Raw genomic sequence first — 14,215 nt, forward strand, 5'->3', positions numbered from 1 at the left:
GAAACAAGTCTTTTCACAAAAACTAACCCCAAAGCTTTCAAAACAATTTCTCTGTTTGTGTGGTCCTAGGACTGCACCAAATTGTCGCACCTGAAATGAAATTCATGGATGTGGCTTCTTGTTTGAACACCTGATATTAAATAGAAGTTTCTCCACCCCCAGGGTTGCTTTTACACTTGTAAGGCAGGTAGGGAAATGCTGGGAAGAATTTAGAAAACTACTGGAAAGGGAAAGGTTCATTAACGGCTAAGTAAGCAGCAAATGCTTGAGCGTAGGGACACTGGGATGTCTGATTTCAAAGAAGGTTCAATGAGCACTGTGTGAAGAGGTCGGGCTTTGAAACACAGTAGCCAGCTCTTCTTCCTCCCAATTTCTTAAAACTTGTGGGATTTCTTATGTCCATTCCTACCTCCAACACAGTGAAAGGAACATTTTCCTTACGTCCACAGACTTGGACAGACTGCAGCAGCCTGCTAAATATTGATTCTATTAAGGCTGAGCTCCAAATTAAAGCTAATTTCAGTTGTACATGTAAAGAGTTTTATGAATTGATTTCAGAGAAACAAAGATGTGTGGAAATGCATTAAAACTGGTAAGTACCATTTTAAGCAAGAACTTGAAGCTTATGATAATTGCACTGAATACTTGAAAGCAGTAGAAACATACACTTGAAAGAAAAATACATGATATGCCAAGGGAAACAGTGTTTCGCTAAAATGCCCATTAAAATTGCGAGTTGTCCCTTATTTTTCATGTGTTTTTCTCTTATTTCTATTCAACAAAGGCGGTCCCCCTAAGTGCATGTCTCACCTGCTCAGTCACATGATCCTTTCAAACACTGGATGCTTCAGGAAGAAGACAAACCCTGCAATTGCTCTGTTTCTCAGTTAACAGGGAATTCATTGGACTCAGTTACCTTGCAGCCTTACAAGGTGTGTTACCTTCGTCTGGACAAAATCAGAACTGCATGCAGTGGTCGTTCATTTCAGCCACTGCCTTAACATTCTGATTTGTGTTTATTTTTACCTCTGAGATGGCAGGAATGAGAGAGACTGGAAAGAATGACTTTGATTTCATTGGTGTGCATTCACTTAGATCCCCTCTGCTGTTGGAGGAAAGGGAGGGGTTCCCTAATTTCTCCACCTGGATGGGCTTGGGAGCATTTGCGCAGAGGTTGCAAATTCTTCCCCCTCTGCTGCCATTTTAAGTGCAGCTGATCTATCATGTGGCTGCGCATTATTACAGCCCTGTGCCTGGCTGCGGGTCCAAACCCTGGTACCCTGCACTGATTTTATGATTGAGTGCCTGATTTCCCCCCTACCCAGGGCACAGAGGGGTTTATGGGACATACTAAGAGACTCATTAGAAATCACCTTTAAGTTCCTCCAGGAGAAGCCAGTTTGTGCAGCTGATTCATAAGGGTTCTATTCTCCACACCCAGTGTGTACAATTGATACAGTAATTGGGCCTGTTTGTAGCACATGGGCTCTTTACACTCTGGACGGTGCAGGGAGGGGATGCACTGCTTGGAGTGATACAGGACTGCTATCTGCTGGACAGAAGAGGTTAGGTCCACTCACGTGTTGATCAGCAGGGCTTCTTTATGGAGCTGTTGTGGTAACTCTGGGCATACAGAGACATGGATCTCAGTGTGTATATGGCGGGGGTGTGATGTAATTGCATTTCCCCATCCTATAGCACACATGTGCTCTAAAAGGAATAAATCTGTTAGTCTTTAAGATGCCACCGGACTCCTCGTTGTTTTTGTGGATAACACGGACTAACACAGCTACCCCTGATACTCTCTAAAAGGGGTGCATGTCGATTAACCAGCACATCAATTGCAATCCGGCCCCTATAATATGTAATGGCCTTTGATCCAATCCACAGATCTGCATCTAGATACTCAAAAGGACCAGAATCGTCTATCGCCACAGGTGGCTAGAAGCCATTTGAACCCTCTCTCGGATCATTTGCAGAGACAATGCTGACCCGAGGAAAGGAGCATGCTAGGTGCAGATCTGTCATCACTACATCTGCATCCTGCTTTTCCCTGCCTTTGCCCTTGCATGGGTGGGGGTTTCTGCAGCTCTGCTGGCTGGCTTTCCCAGGTGAGGCTGCTTTGACTATATTCTGCCATGTGGTACAATCAGACTGTGCCTGCATATATTTTGTCCCTGTTGGCTGTGTGGGTGGTTCTTTTCATGGCTGTGTTTTGAACTTCAGTACAAATTTAATGCAATGGAAATTAGAAACTTTCAAAGCAATGGGTGTGTGTGTGTGTGAACAAACCTGACTTTCAGTTGTTAGGAAAAGGGAAAACGTGGCCGCAGTAATCAATAAATCACCCACTTACTTACCTCTGCTCAGCCTGGGCATGGCATTAGAAAACACCCTTTGTGCAGCTGGTGACCCCTCCCCTGGAAACATCTGCTCCACTGGCTCATTGATGATCATGCTATGGGATCATCTAGTGATTTTCACAGGCAGCTCCTCAAATCACTATGCGAAAGGGGGAGACCATTCTTAGCTCATTGTACAGCTGAGGAACTATAGGCAGACATGGTTTTAGAAGTGTCCATGTTTCAGATGTGTCAGTCTGTAGGGGTTTCACTGGGGATGCCGATGGCCAGATTGCCGGACATGCTCAGTACTCCCCCTGGCTATATTATTTTCACCCCACAACTCCAACTGAAGCCCAGGGGAGCTGCAGGTGCTCAGCAGAGCTGAGGATCAGGCCCAGTGTCGCTTCAGTTGGGTACCCAAACTCCATTGGCATAAGTGACTTGCCCAAGGATCCAGGGTGAATGAGTGGCAGAGTTCAGAGCAGAACTCAGTGCCCCTGGCTCCCACTCTACTACCTTATTCACTTGTCTGTTTGCTATGAACGTGCTTAAGAACAGCACTGCTCAGTCACAAGCAAACCCACCCCCAGAGGGCCATGCAAGTGGAGAACGTTTGGAAAGCAGAGCCTTGAGCACAGAGATTAGTCCAAACTGGAGCTGTTGAATTATGGGAGCAGGGATGAAATTGAACCCAGATCTGAATGGCCTCTGTTTTCGGAAACACCAGTGACCCAGATGACTGTTAGACCCCCCTGCCTTCCATGTGCATTTTGAAGAAATGGCACAAAATTGGAGCCACTCCAACCCCTATCCTGGGGATGTGTAAATGAGAGAGCAATGGTGCAGCTTGGGTACTACCCCTCAAGGTTTTGGAGAAATACATGCACCAGGATTTTCCCATCTCCCTGTAGGCATAAAGGGCAGCATTTCCCCCAAAGTGTCAATGATTTTAGGCTGCCCTCTTCAAACACCTTGGGCCTGATTTTCACTGCTGAGCAGCTGCAGCTCAAGAAGAAGCAGTGGGAGCAGCATTTTCAGCACCTCTGAGAACTCAAGCTGAGTCCTTTAGGTCTAGCTTCTCCCCACCACTCAAAACTAGCAGCTGAAATCCTTACAGTACAGTACCTGGCAGAGGGATGTACAGCTGCCTAGATTTGTGTGGGGAAAGGCTGCCATCTTGTGGATAGTGATAAGAATCACAGGCTTGTTTAACACCCCCTGTGGATTCTCTTGGTGTTTATATATCCCATTTTATAACCTAGGGCGTTTATCCCAAATCAGCGCGATAGCCGCTCCACAGTGCAGTCACCTCCCTTCAGGGCTCTAATGACTTGGTTATTTGTCTAAATGCATTATTTATAGGCCAGTATCAAATATTAAACAGCAGAGTTAGACACCTTGTAGACGCAAGAATGTTTCCCTGGGAAATTGCTCCCCCCTTTTAAAAAAAAAACTTCCTGCAGGGCGAGTGTGTTTAGGGTTTCTCCAGACTCACAACTGCTCTTCCACCTGTTACCACCCTTTTGCCTACGGACCCTTCCCAGCCTGCTTGGCCTAGGCCCAGACTTTGGGAGACTCTCAAGGGCCACTAGGCAGCACAGGCTGCCAACAAGTCTGGGGGCCGACAAGCCAGAGAGAGTCGCAGACGGTGTCCAGTAGCCTCACTGGAGAATCCCCTTTATATTCCTTCTCACTAGTCCATCCTCTTCTCTATATGAGACACACTGCACTGCCTGGCAGCGGCTAGGTCCTCAGCCCCCACTGTTGCCCCACATGGAGGATCTGACTGTGGGAAGTACCTGAGTACAGCCCAGCCTCCTCAAGCCTCTTCCAAGTGTAGCCCATTGGTCAGTGGATGTTATGCATCCTTCCTTCCCACCCCCTGTGCCCAGTCCACATAGGATCTGAGGGTTACAGCCCCTACTGTGGTCCCTGGCTCTTCAGCTCAAGCCTTCGGGACTCACATTCCCAGCTTTGGAGGGCCCCACTTCAACCCTCGTGCCATTTAAGATGGAAGCCCTACTGCTGCCAACTCAGGCTGTTTAGGGCTTCCTGTGTTTCCGCAGACTGGCGCTTGCCTCCTGCCTCTCCAGCCACCAGCTGAAGCCTCCAGAGAAGAGGAAGAAGAAAGGGAATACATGAAAACACCTGACATCATTTCCACAGGAATCTGCAATGCAGATGGGCTTGGGGAAGCTGGTTCTGTAGGAATATCCCCTGCTCTAGCCCCCGAAGCTGCAGATCCAGATGGCGGCATCTCTATTCCCACCAGGGCAGCCGGGGAGGAGCTGCTGAGGCTGGGAAGAAAGAGGGATGGAAGGATGCCAGAGGCACAGGCTGATGCACAGCTTTCCTCCTGCACTGGAACAAAGGGAGAGTGGTTTCTCTGGGCCAAGGAAGAGGGAGGACCCAGGTCCTCCGAACTCACCCTTGGCCCACCTCTCTGCAGGGACTTCTCTGCCATGATCAGCATGATGTCTTAACCGGCGGGCAGCAGAGGAGATGAGACTTGGCTGTAATGAACATAAAGGGCCCTATTCTCATTTCATCTGGGGCTTTTTACCCTGCCGGAGCAATATAAAGGGGGCCTGGGAGCAAAGGAATATAAGGCCCAGAGGGGTTCCTTGGCTGAAGTTGCTGGACTTGGGACAGACCCTCTGGTTCGCTAGCACGCCAACTCCTGCATTGGGGGTGAGTCTCCACTGCAAAGCCACACCCGAGTTATAGGGTGCTCGCTGATGCTGCACTCACCAATGCATGTCACTAGGGCACCTGGAGCACGTCCCATCCTTCCTTACACTGCAGTGAGCTTAGCCGCTTTAGGATTCGTCCCTAGCGAGTTCAGGGAGAACTCATCCATCCTTCTGAGCACCCGGGACAGTGGGGCACTGTGGGGAGGTAATGGAGGATTGGCAGCTGTCGGGTGGATGCGCCTGCATCCTCACCGCCACGTGGGCGGGTTCCAAGCAGTGTGAAAGCAGCACCCCTGTTCTAAGCCACAACCCCGGCCGGGGCAGCTAGGATGGGTTTAAAGCACCAACCTCGGTGGAGAGGCGCGGGAATGGGAAGGCTGGCTGGGGTACCACCAAGATCAGAGCCCGAGTTAATTCTACAGTGAAGACATTCCCTGACTGATCACATTAGGGGAGGTCTACAAGATCTGCACTATGCCCTCACAATGGGGGTTACTGTCGGCACTGCTGACAGGGCTACTCTTCGTGGTGCATGGGGTTCGAAGAAATATACAAGAAGAGGTGTTGTTACCATGTCATCAAGCCTCCCATCTTTTCATATTTATACCTCTCTACTGTATTTTCCACTCCATGCATCTGATGAAGTGGGTTTTAGCCCATGAAAGCTTAAGCCCAAATACATTTGTTAGTCTCTAAGGTGCCACAAGGACGCCTCATTGTTTTTACTAATTGGGCTATTTTGATCGGATGCATTGATCACATGGCATCATATCTACTCTTTGATTGGATGGGAATAAAAGCCAAGTTTCCTCCATGACCATTCTGTTCAAAGTTCACTGTCCAGCAAATAGGGCACTGGATTGGGAGTCAGGACTCCTGGGTTCCATTTCCAGCTCTGCCACTGACTCAACTGCATAAGCTTGGGCAAGTCACTTCACCTCTATGCCTGTTTCCCCATGGGCAATGTGGGAATAACAACGTCCACCCCTGCAAAGCACCTGGATTTCTTCTGGCTTGAGAGCACTATACAAAAGCATTAAGGTTGTAATGCTCAGTGGGATTGGCTGAGATTTTCAATGCTCCCCTTGGGATATTTAACCACACAGCTCCCATTAATTTCAGTGGGAACAGGGGGTTTAAATCCCCCAATTGACTTTGAAAAAATGTCAACCATTATTTTGATGCAATTGAATTTGGCTGTTTCTATGAGCCTTCCTTAAAGTGACCTAGCTTGCTAGAAGTACAGGAAAGGGCACCAGTTCAACTACAGCTAGTTAGCTTCAGCATTTCAGATAACAGGAAATGTTTGGCTGAATTCCTCTAGCTCTAACACTAAACCTACCTACTGCTCATCGGGCCATTCAGGCCCAGAAAATGCTCCATTACGGACACGAGGCTGGGGCGGGTGGAGATGCAGCATTAAACCACTTATCAGAACATTAAAGTTCCCCCAAGCTCCCGAGTTAATCCCTCAAACGCCCTTTCAAAGCGCAAGATAAACACAATCGAGGGCATCTCTGCTCCCCTGACTCCCACGTCTTTAGCCAGGCAAAGAGATAACATTTAATACAGATGGAGACAGTTTAAGCAAAGGTTGCAGACTAACCGTTCAGTAAGGGCTGTTCTTCGGCAGCACAGCATCACGCTTCCACTTCATTCCCCGCGCCTGTTGGAAGGAAACAGGATGATAACCATGGGGAGACCTGATAGGCAAACACACTGCCAGCCCAGGAAATGTACATAGGCTCCCTGCATATTGTTACATGAAAATACACTACAAAACCAGTGTGCGGGGAGGTGAAAGACATCTGTTGTCATTTGCCCACCACAGTCAGCTGAAGCTGTTAGTCTGGGTCCAGAGCAAAAATATCATTTGTGTATTTACAGTACTGAGGGCTCCCGGCTGGGAGGATGTTTATCAGCACCAGTAAGGAGGCAGGGGAAAACTAGTCCTGACACTTGGAAATGTTATTATCTCTGTATGATCCCTACAAGGCCCATGTGACGACAGGGCCATACTGTGCTACCTCGACTTAGTCAGAGTGCCACTGATCTGAATGGACAAGACAGACGGAGAGTGGGAGGCAGGCGGTATTGCTACCCCTGTTTTACAGCGGGGAACCAATGCATAGAGAGATGAAGGGAGTTGCCCAAGGTCAGGATCCACTCTCAGCTCGCTCAGCACCCCCGGGGCCAACACTTCCCCTCCCAGCCTTAGTCTGGGTTATCTGCTAAGAAGAGGGGCTGTGTCTTGTTCTCTGTATATACAGCACCTAGCACTCGGTGGGCCTGATCTCCGTGGAGCCCTCTAGGCACTGCTGTAATATAAGTGACAGGGAAGCTGTGGCTGAGCCAAAGTTGAATCCAGCTCTCTTGAATCACAGCCCACTGCCATAACCACAAGACCAATCCCCCTTTGTGGTTTGCAGGCCAGTCCCATAGCTGAGCCCACCCACGGTGCGTCTCTCTCAAGAAGACTTGATATTTGGTTTTTGCCTTAATCTAGGCTGAGTGCCCGGGTGCCTTTTGGACCAAAGTGTTATAGCTGCCCTGTATCAGGGACCCACCCTGTTTGGCTTCAGGCCCATCTGCTGCCTCAGTGTCCCCTCTCTCAGAAGGGTCCCAGTGTCAGGTTACTGTGGGGACTCAGCCCTCCAGCCAAGTCAAAGAAATCCACCTCTTTGAGAATCCAAAGGAAAACACCAATAGTCTTCCAGCCCGGACCCTCATTGGTTCCAGCCCTTCCCCCAGGGGCCTATCCTGGTTCCCAGCAGTCTTTAGCCTGTCTGTTAGGTCCAACTTCCAGCTCTCCTAGGCTCCAATCAGTTCCTTCCTCACTACCACCCTCAGGCTAGCTGGGAACCCACACCCACCCTCCGCTGTGGGTTCCAGCCCTGGGAGCCTATCAGTCGGCACAGGCTCCAGATCCGGTCTCCCTGGAGACTCGCCCCGAACTGATCACAGCTGCCCTTTATCTCCCCTCACTCCGGCACTCATTGCCTCCACCTGGGGAGGTGAGCCAGACCTGGCTTCCACCCACCCCTTGGAACCAGCTTCGATGAACCAGCTCCACCCTTTACCCCAGGGCACAAGACCCCTGTTCCGCTGACAGGAACCCACTGCTGTCCTCGCCCCTTCAGGAGTCTGAGGCTCATGGGGACGATGTCCAAGCTGCTTCCCATGCCCTGAACTTCCCTGGGTGTTCCTGGTGCCCTGAACGTGCCTGCCGTCAGTCTTGGTCCAACCGGTGCAACCTGCTGCTGTTAAGTTCGCAAGCCCCTTCAGTCGAGCAGCCCAGCACGTGGTGTCTCATGTCGCAGTGCATGCATGACAGGATCGCCGTAGCGAGGTGGCCTGGTTCCCAGCTGCCCCCGAGGTAGGAAGTAGCCCTGGGGCAGCTGACCCTAGTCTGGCGGCAGCACACCCAGAGCCCATGTCAGTGTGTTGCGGTCAGGATCCCCACTGACACAGCAACAGGTCTTCTGCTGCTGCTAGGGCCCAAGGCTGGGATGCAGTGGAGTGGGAGGGCCTGTGTCCCCCCTGCCACTCACCCCACGGGTGTCCGTCTCCCCCTCTCCCTGGTCCTTCGGAGCCAGGACCTGGGCCTCCTAAACCTATTTGTTGGCTCAGCCCCTGCTTGAGGGCCTGAGCTCCTGACTGTTTGCTACCCTGCCAGGCTAATTCCCCAATTCACCAGACTTAAGTAGCGAGGCGGCCTGGTTCCCAGCTGCCATGGAGGAGGACGAGCCCCGGCCAAGCCCCTCTACAATCTCCCATATGGCGGAGCAGCACCTTTGAGAGGAAATATTGTCCATACGTTAAAGTCCGGCCTGAGGGCCAGGACGCTGGGCTCCATCTCCAGCCCTGCTGCTGATTCGCTGTCTGACCCTGAGCAACTCGCTTTGCCTCAGCTGACAATAATACCCATCCACCTCCCAGGAGGGCATGTCGGGAGGTTTTCAGGATATGAGGGATGGAATTTTTTCAAAGGAGCATGAGGGAGCCAGGCACTCAGCTCCTACTGGAAATCGATGGGAGTTGGGTGCTGAGCTCCCTTCAGCCTTGTCTTCACAAGGAGAAAAGGGCATCTGCTCAATCCTCTCCACTCGGGTTAGCTAACTTGGGGTGAGAAGTGAGTGACGACAAGACAGCTTGTAGTTTTAACATGAGAGTGTGTAATGGGGGCAGGAGCTGCTCAGGCAACATTCTGTATAACAATCCACTCCCCTTCCTCCTCCACCTCAGCTTAACCCCTTGCTGAAGCCAGAGTTCAGTCTTTTCAGGACTGTTCAGAAAACATTACACAGAGTTAAATCTCAGGGCTCTTGTATGTAAACCCCTGACAAACAGATGTTAAGAGCCCCCAGACAATTTCAAAGAGAGACGCCAGGTACATCCTCAGTAAAACAAACATGTCGTGCACCCAAAACACACTGTAAATAGGATAAAATGTTGTAAACAGCGTTTGAAATACTATGAATAACTTTTCAACAAAATCAGTAAATCTCTGGTGTTCCTCATGCAGATGTTCCCCTTTTTGTTTGTGTTACAAACATTCAAATAGAAGGTTTCAGCATCACATTTTCTATGCTTCAGCACACACATCCAGACACGTCCCCTCTGATCTTCTCTCAGAGGTGACTGCTCAGTCTTTATGGCCAGACCATAGTACCTAGGGTGTGTCACCTGGACCCCGCAGTGCTTGAAGCAGCTTAGCCCACAAAAACTTATGCTGAAATAAATTTGTTAGTCTCTAAGGTGCCACAAGTACTCCTGTTCTTTTTGCGGATACAGACTAACATGGCTGCTACTCTGAAATCAGTCCTTTCACACACCCCAGAACCCCATCAGCAAACAAACAGGCTGGGGATCCCCACAGCTCGCAGCATTCCAGCCTGTGGTTTAACAGCGCACCGTCCTCTCCGTTGATAGCGAAACAAAAATCTGCAGCCTATATCCAAAGTGGTACAGAGATTGGGACCCAGGTCTCACAGTAGGCACCATGTGGATCAGCTGCCGAGTCCCCGGGTCTGCCTGTCTTTAGCTCCTGTGATTAGAACCTTTCCCCTGCTAGCGTTCGGTTCGGCTCAGTTCTCAGAGCGTGACAAGGTTATCTCCTGCCAGGTGGGTTGCCCACAGTGAAAACTTCCCAGAGGGCCTCAGAGCAGATCAGATAATGGGCACCCCCTGTTCTGGAAGCTTCTGGGTCTTTCAAAGTTACCCTGCCCTGCAGACCTTTGCAAGCGAACCCAAACCCGACAAGACCCAACTACAAGTGTTGGGTTCAGGTCAGGTGTAATTTGCCCCATGCCGCCTGCTCTCCCCTGTGGGGATGGAGCTGGCCGTGGATGGGTCCACTGGTGCTGCAGGGGCATGCCGCTTCTCTGTATGCTGAGTGGCTGGTTCTAGCAGGGAGGGGGCCTGGGAGTAGAGCAGCCATGGCACAAGGCTGGGGCAGAGTGGACGGATCGGAGAAAGCACTAGGGAGCAGGGGCTCCCAGTGCCCAGGCCATGAGAACAGGCTGAACCCCCTAGGCGCGGCCAGAGGCAGGTAGCTAATCACACGGGCACAGGCTCTGTGCACCAGAGAGAGGCGGCTCGCAACCCAACCCAAACCTGACAGGACACACTACAAGGGGGGTTCGGATTGTCTGTGGCGGAGTCAGGTTCACGTCAGGCTTTACAATTAGGCCTGAGCAGACCTCTAGCTTTCTGCACGTGGGCAGAGTATCCAGCTAAGCTCCAAGTCTCCTCCCTACTGCTTCTCTCTGGCTGGAGAAAAAGTCAACTGCTGCACTATAAAGCATGAGGTTACACTAGCCACCCTAGGCTCCCCCATAGACTTTACCTCAATCTGCTAAGACTTAGGAAAACAACAAACTGATTTTCTTCACTAGGGATTTCCTCCCTCCCCCCATGTTAGTTGCTCTGTGTTAGCTAGCATGAGGAAGGACACATCTATTTGCCCATAGTGAAGACAAAGTCTAAGGCTCTTCTGAACTCCCCAGCTTGCTCTCTGGCCTCGCGGGAAGTGATCAATAAATAAGGCTGCTCATTCTTCACCCGAGGACCAGAAATGGGCCCCATTTACAAATGGTCAAACCTAGAACAGTCAACCCCCAGTGGATCTGTATGCTAGGATTCGGTCTGGCCCAATATGGGAAAAAGGGCCCACTGGAGCGAGGCACTTAAATACTTTGAGGATCTGGGCTTAGCAGCCAACAGTGACGTTTGGATCCCTATCTGACCCTGGAGGGTTTGTCTGTGGAGAATTGTCTCTGGCCTCTCTCTACTTCAGTGGTTCTCAACCTATTTACCATTGTGGGCCACAACCAATACTACCCGTACAGCCCTGAGGATGTCACATGGGCCACAGCTGTCTGCTGACTGGGCCACAAGCAGCCCACGGGCCGCAGGCGGCTGAGAACCATTGCTCTACTTAATAGTGAGCTTCTACAATAGAATCTGACGCTGTCCAGCATAGGAGAAGGCTCATGTCGCATCAGTATCAGAACTAGATCCAGCCCCAATCTGCACAGCTCAGATCCAGATTTCAAGCCTTCCAAAGCTCAAAGTAGTTTGGGACAATGGCTGACAGGCCCCCTCCGTTGGCTGGTGAAAGAGCAATCTGCAGCTCGTATCCAAAGGGGTGCAGGGATTGGGACCCAGCCCCCACAGTGGACACATCGCTTGGTCCTGTGTAGATCAGCTGCTGAGTCCACAGTCCCATTGGAGATGTCACTGAGCCCCCTCTCTAATGCTCACCTTTCTTTTTCACCTGGGGATGGCAGAAAGTGCAAAGCACCAATTTCCTACATTGCCGACCCCACAAATATCCTTCTTTCCTTGGCCCCTCAATCCTCGAAGGCAGCGTCAGCTCATCAATGAAGTGAGGAATGGCTCAGAACCCACAGTTACCAAAGGGATGTGTGTGGGGGGGGGAATGCTGGCAAATGACAAGGCCCTTATCTTAATTACAGGCTTATTTGCATTTAAATGAAGGTTATTCTATAATTACCATCGAATGTCTTGTGTTGGAGTTGAAATACCTCTCCATGGGCTGTCAGTTCCTTTCCATTTTCATTTTCTCTCACCATTCTTCTGCTTTGTAATCGGCAGGCACACACAGAGAAAGGCATTTACACTCCATTCCTCCACCGCAGACAGAGCCAACTAATCGCTTTTCCTTATGGATGGAGGGCCCCATGGTGCCAGCATGGCTGTAGCGTCTCTCCTGGTGAAGAAGAGAAAGGACTTGGCTGTGAGCAATATCAGTGGGATTCTTTCTCGAGGCTGCTGGGCATGGACGGAGGACCCACAAGGGCCCTCTCTGGCTCTCCAGCTACTGGACTAACACAGTCTTGGCTGCCTTGTGTTTCATTAAGTCCTGTTTGTACTCTGGATGTGAACGCAGCTGATCAGATGAGGATTGGGCTAAAGCCAGGCCAACCATGGTACTTGCATTGAATGAAGCAGGGGTCCCATGGAGAAAAACAGTATGTGATCATAGAATCATAGAATATCAGGGTTGGAAGGGACTTCAGGAGGTCATCTAGTCCAACCCCCTGCTCAAAGCAGGAAAAGCAGTGATTGTGTAATTCATTAAAGACAGTCATAAATCAAACGCACCAGGGGGGTGAATTGCTGTGATTCTTCGTCCCTGCCCTACCCCAAAATCTATAATAGCTATCCGTTTGCAATGTACCTCGAGCCCCACATCCAGACAGCCATCTAGCAGGGTGCTATTCATGCCTCCTGATTGGCCAAGTAGCTTTGGAACACGCCCAGGAGTGCCAGAACTTAGGGACCCGTTTTCCATTCATACGACAGAGCAAAAATAAAACATCTGCTAAATACTGGTGGCATGAGACTGGACTGGTGAGACTGTGCCAGAGAGTCATTTAAAGTCCTTCTGCTCTTACAACCCACATGGACAATCCAGCGATCTGTGCAAGGCTCAGCCAAGGTAGTTTAGAGATAGCAGAAGAAATCCAGCCAGTGACAATCCCCAAGACAGTGTAGTGGCAAATCCAGACCCAGGCAGGGAATTAGCAGCAGGCAGGCCAACCTCAAAAGACTCAGATTCAGATGCTTCTCCTAGCCAACCCAGAGTGCTTTGGCCTGCACAGATGCTTGGATAGCTTTAAGTCTATGCTACCCACATCGCTGCACAAAGCCAGGTTATTCCAGGAGCCTCACAGCTGCACACCACACTCACCAGCCACAGGCCAAGTTACAGGTGGAGAAGCCACATGGAGTTTGTGTTGTCTAGGGCCCTGAACAGCTAGCAGGAACAGGCTTCCTGGCATGGATCCCATGCTCCCACTCCTGGTGGGGAATCCAGAAAGACCAGCCTTTTTGTGTAGTATTTGGGCATCTCAGCTGGGATGCAGAGCCCAGGGGCACTTGCTCCCTCAGCCTCTTACTCTCTCCTCCTTAGAGTTGCCATTTTCCCAGGATTGCCCCATTATTAAGGACAACTGTAATCTTCCTGGGAGATTAAAAGTCCTGGGTTTTGTCAGTCACATCCATGCTGGCCCCCCAGCCCCTAATGTCTGCAGTGGGCGGAGCCGTGGGGCACTGGTGTCTGCACAGAGGGAACAGGTCACAGGGGCACCACTATGCAGATCCTAGCTGCGGAGGTCACTGCCAGGTGGGAGCTGGGTGGATGCGGCCAGTGCCATGTCCTGGTTTGGTAAGGTTGGTGGCTGGAGCAGCCCTGGGAGCCCACCAGGCTGGTGCCTTCTCCCAGGGGCCGGATGGGGAGACAGTGTCCTGGGGGCAGGTTGTACCCAGGGGTGTATGTGGTAGGGTCTGGGGGGCAGGCCGATGTCCCACTATTTTGTACCTTAGAAGTAGCAATCCTAACTTTCCTCCTTCCTTCCGGCTCTCCCTCACTGTTCTCCAGTACTCTCCTCTGCCCACCTGTCTCTCTCTGTCTCGCTCTCACTGCATCTCCAGCTCTGTCATTCTCTCTCACTATAGTCCTCCTTTGGGATGGCGTCTTGACCAGGAATGAGTCAGTATCACCAGGCTGGGGGAAGCAGCCTAACCAGGGTCATGCAAAACTGCAGAGAGAAGTTTGTGTGAACTTTGCTGCCGTTCCATCCCCATGAGATGCTGCGGAGTTTGTTATTTATTTATTATTATTATTAATTTTTTTTGTTTGCAAAATCT

This window comes from Mauremys reevesii, linkage group 12 (assembly GCF_016161935.1).
Source record: "Mauremys reevesii isolate NIE-2019 linkage group 12, ASM1616193v1, whole genome shotgun sequence".
Lineage (NCBI taxonomy): Eukaryota > Metazoa > Chordata > Testudines > Geoemydidae > Mauremys > Mauremys reevesii.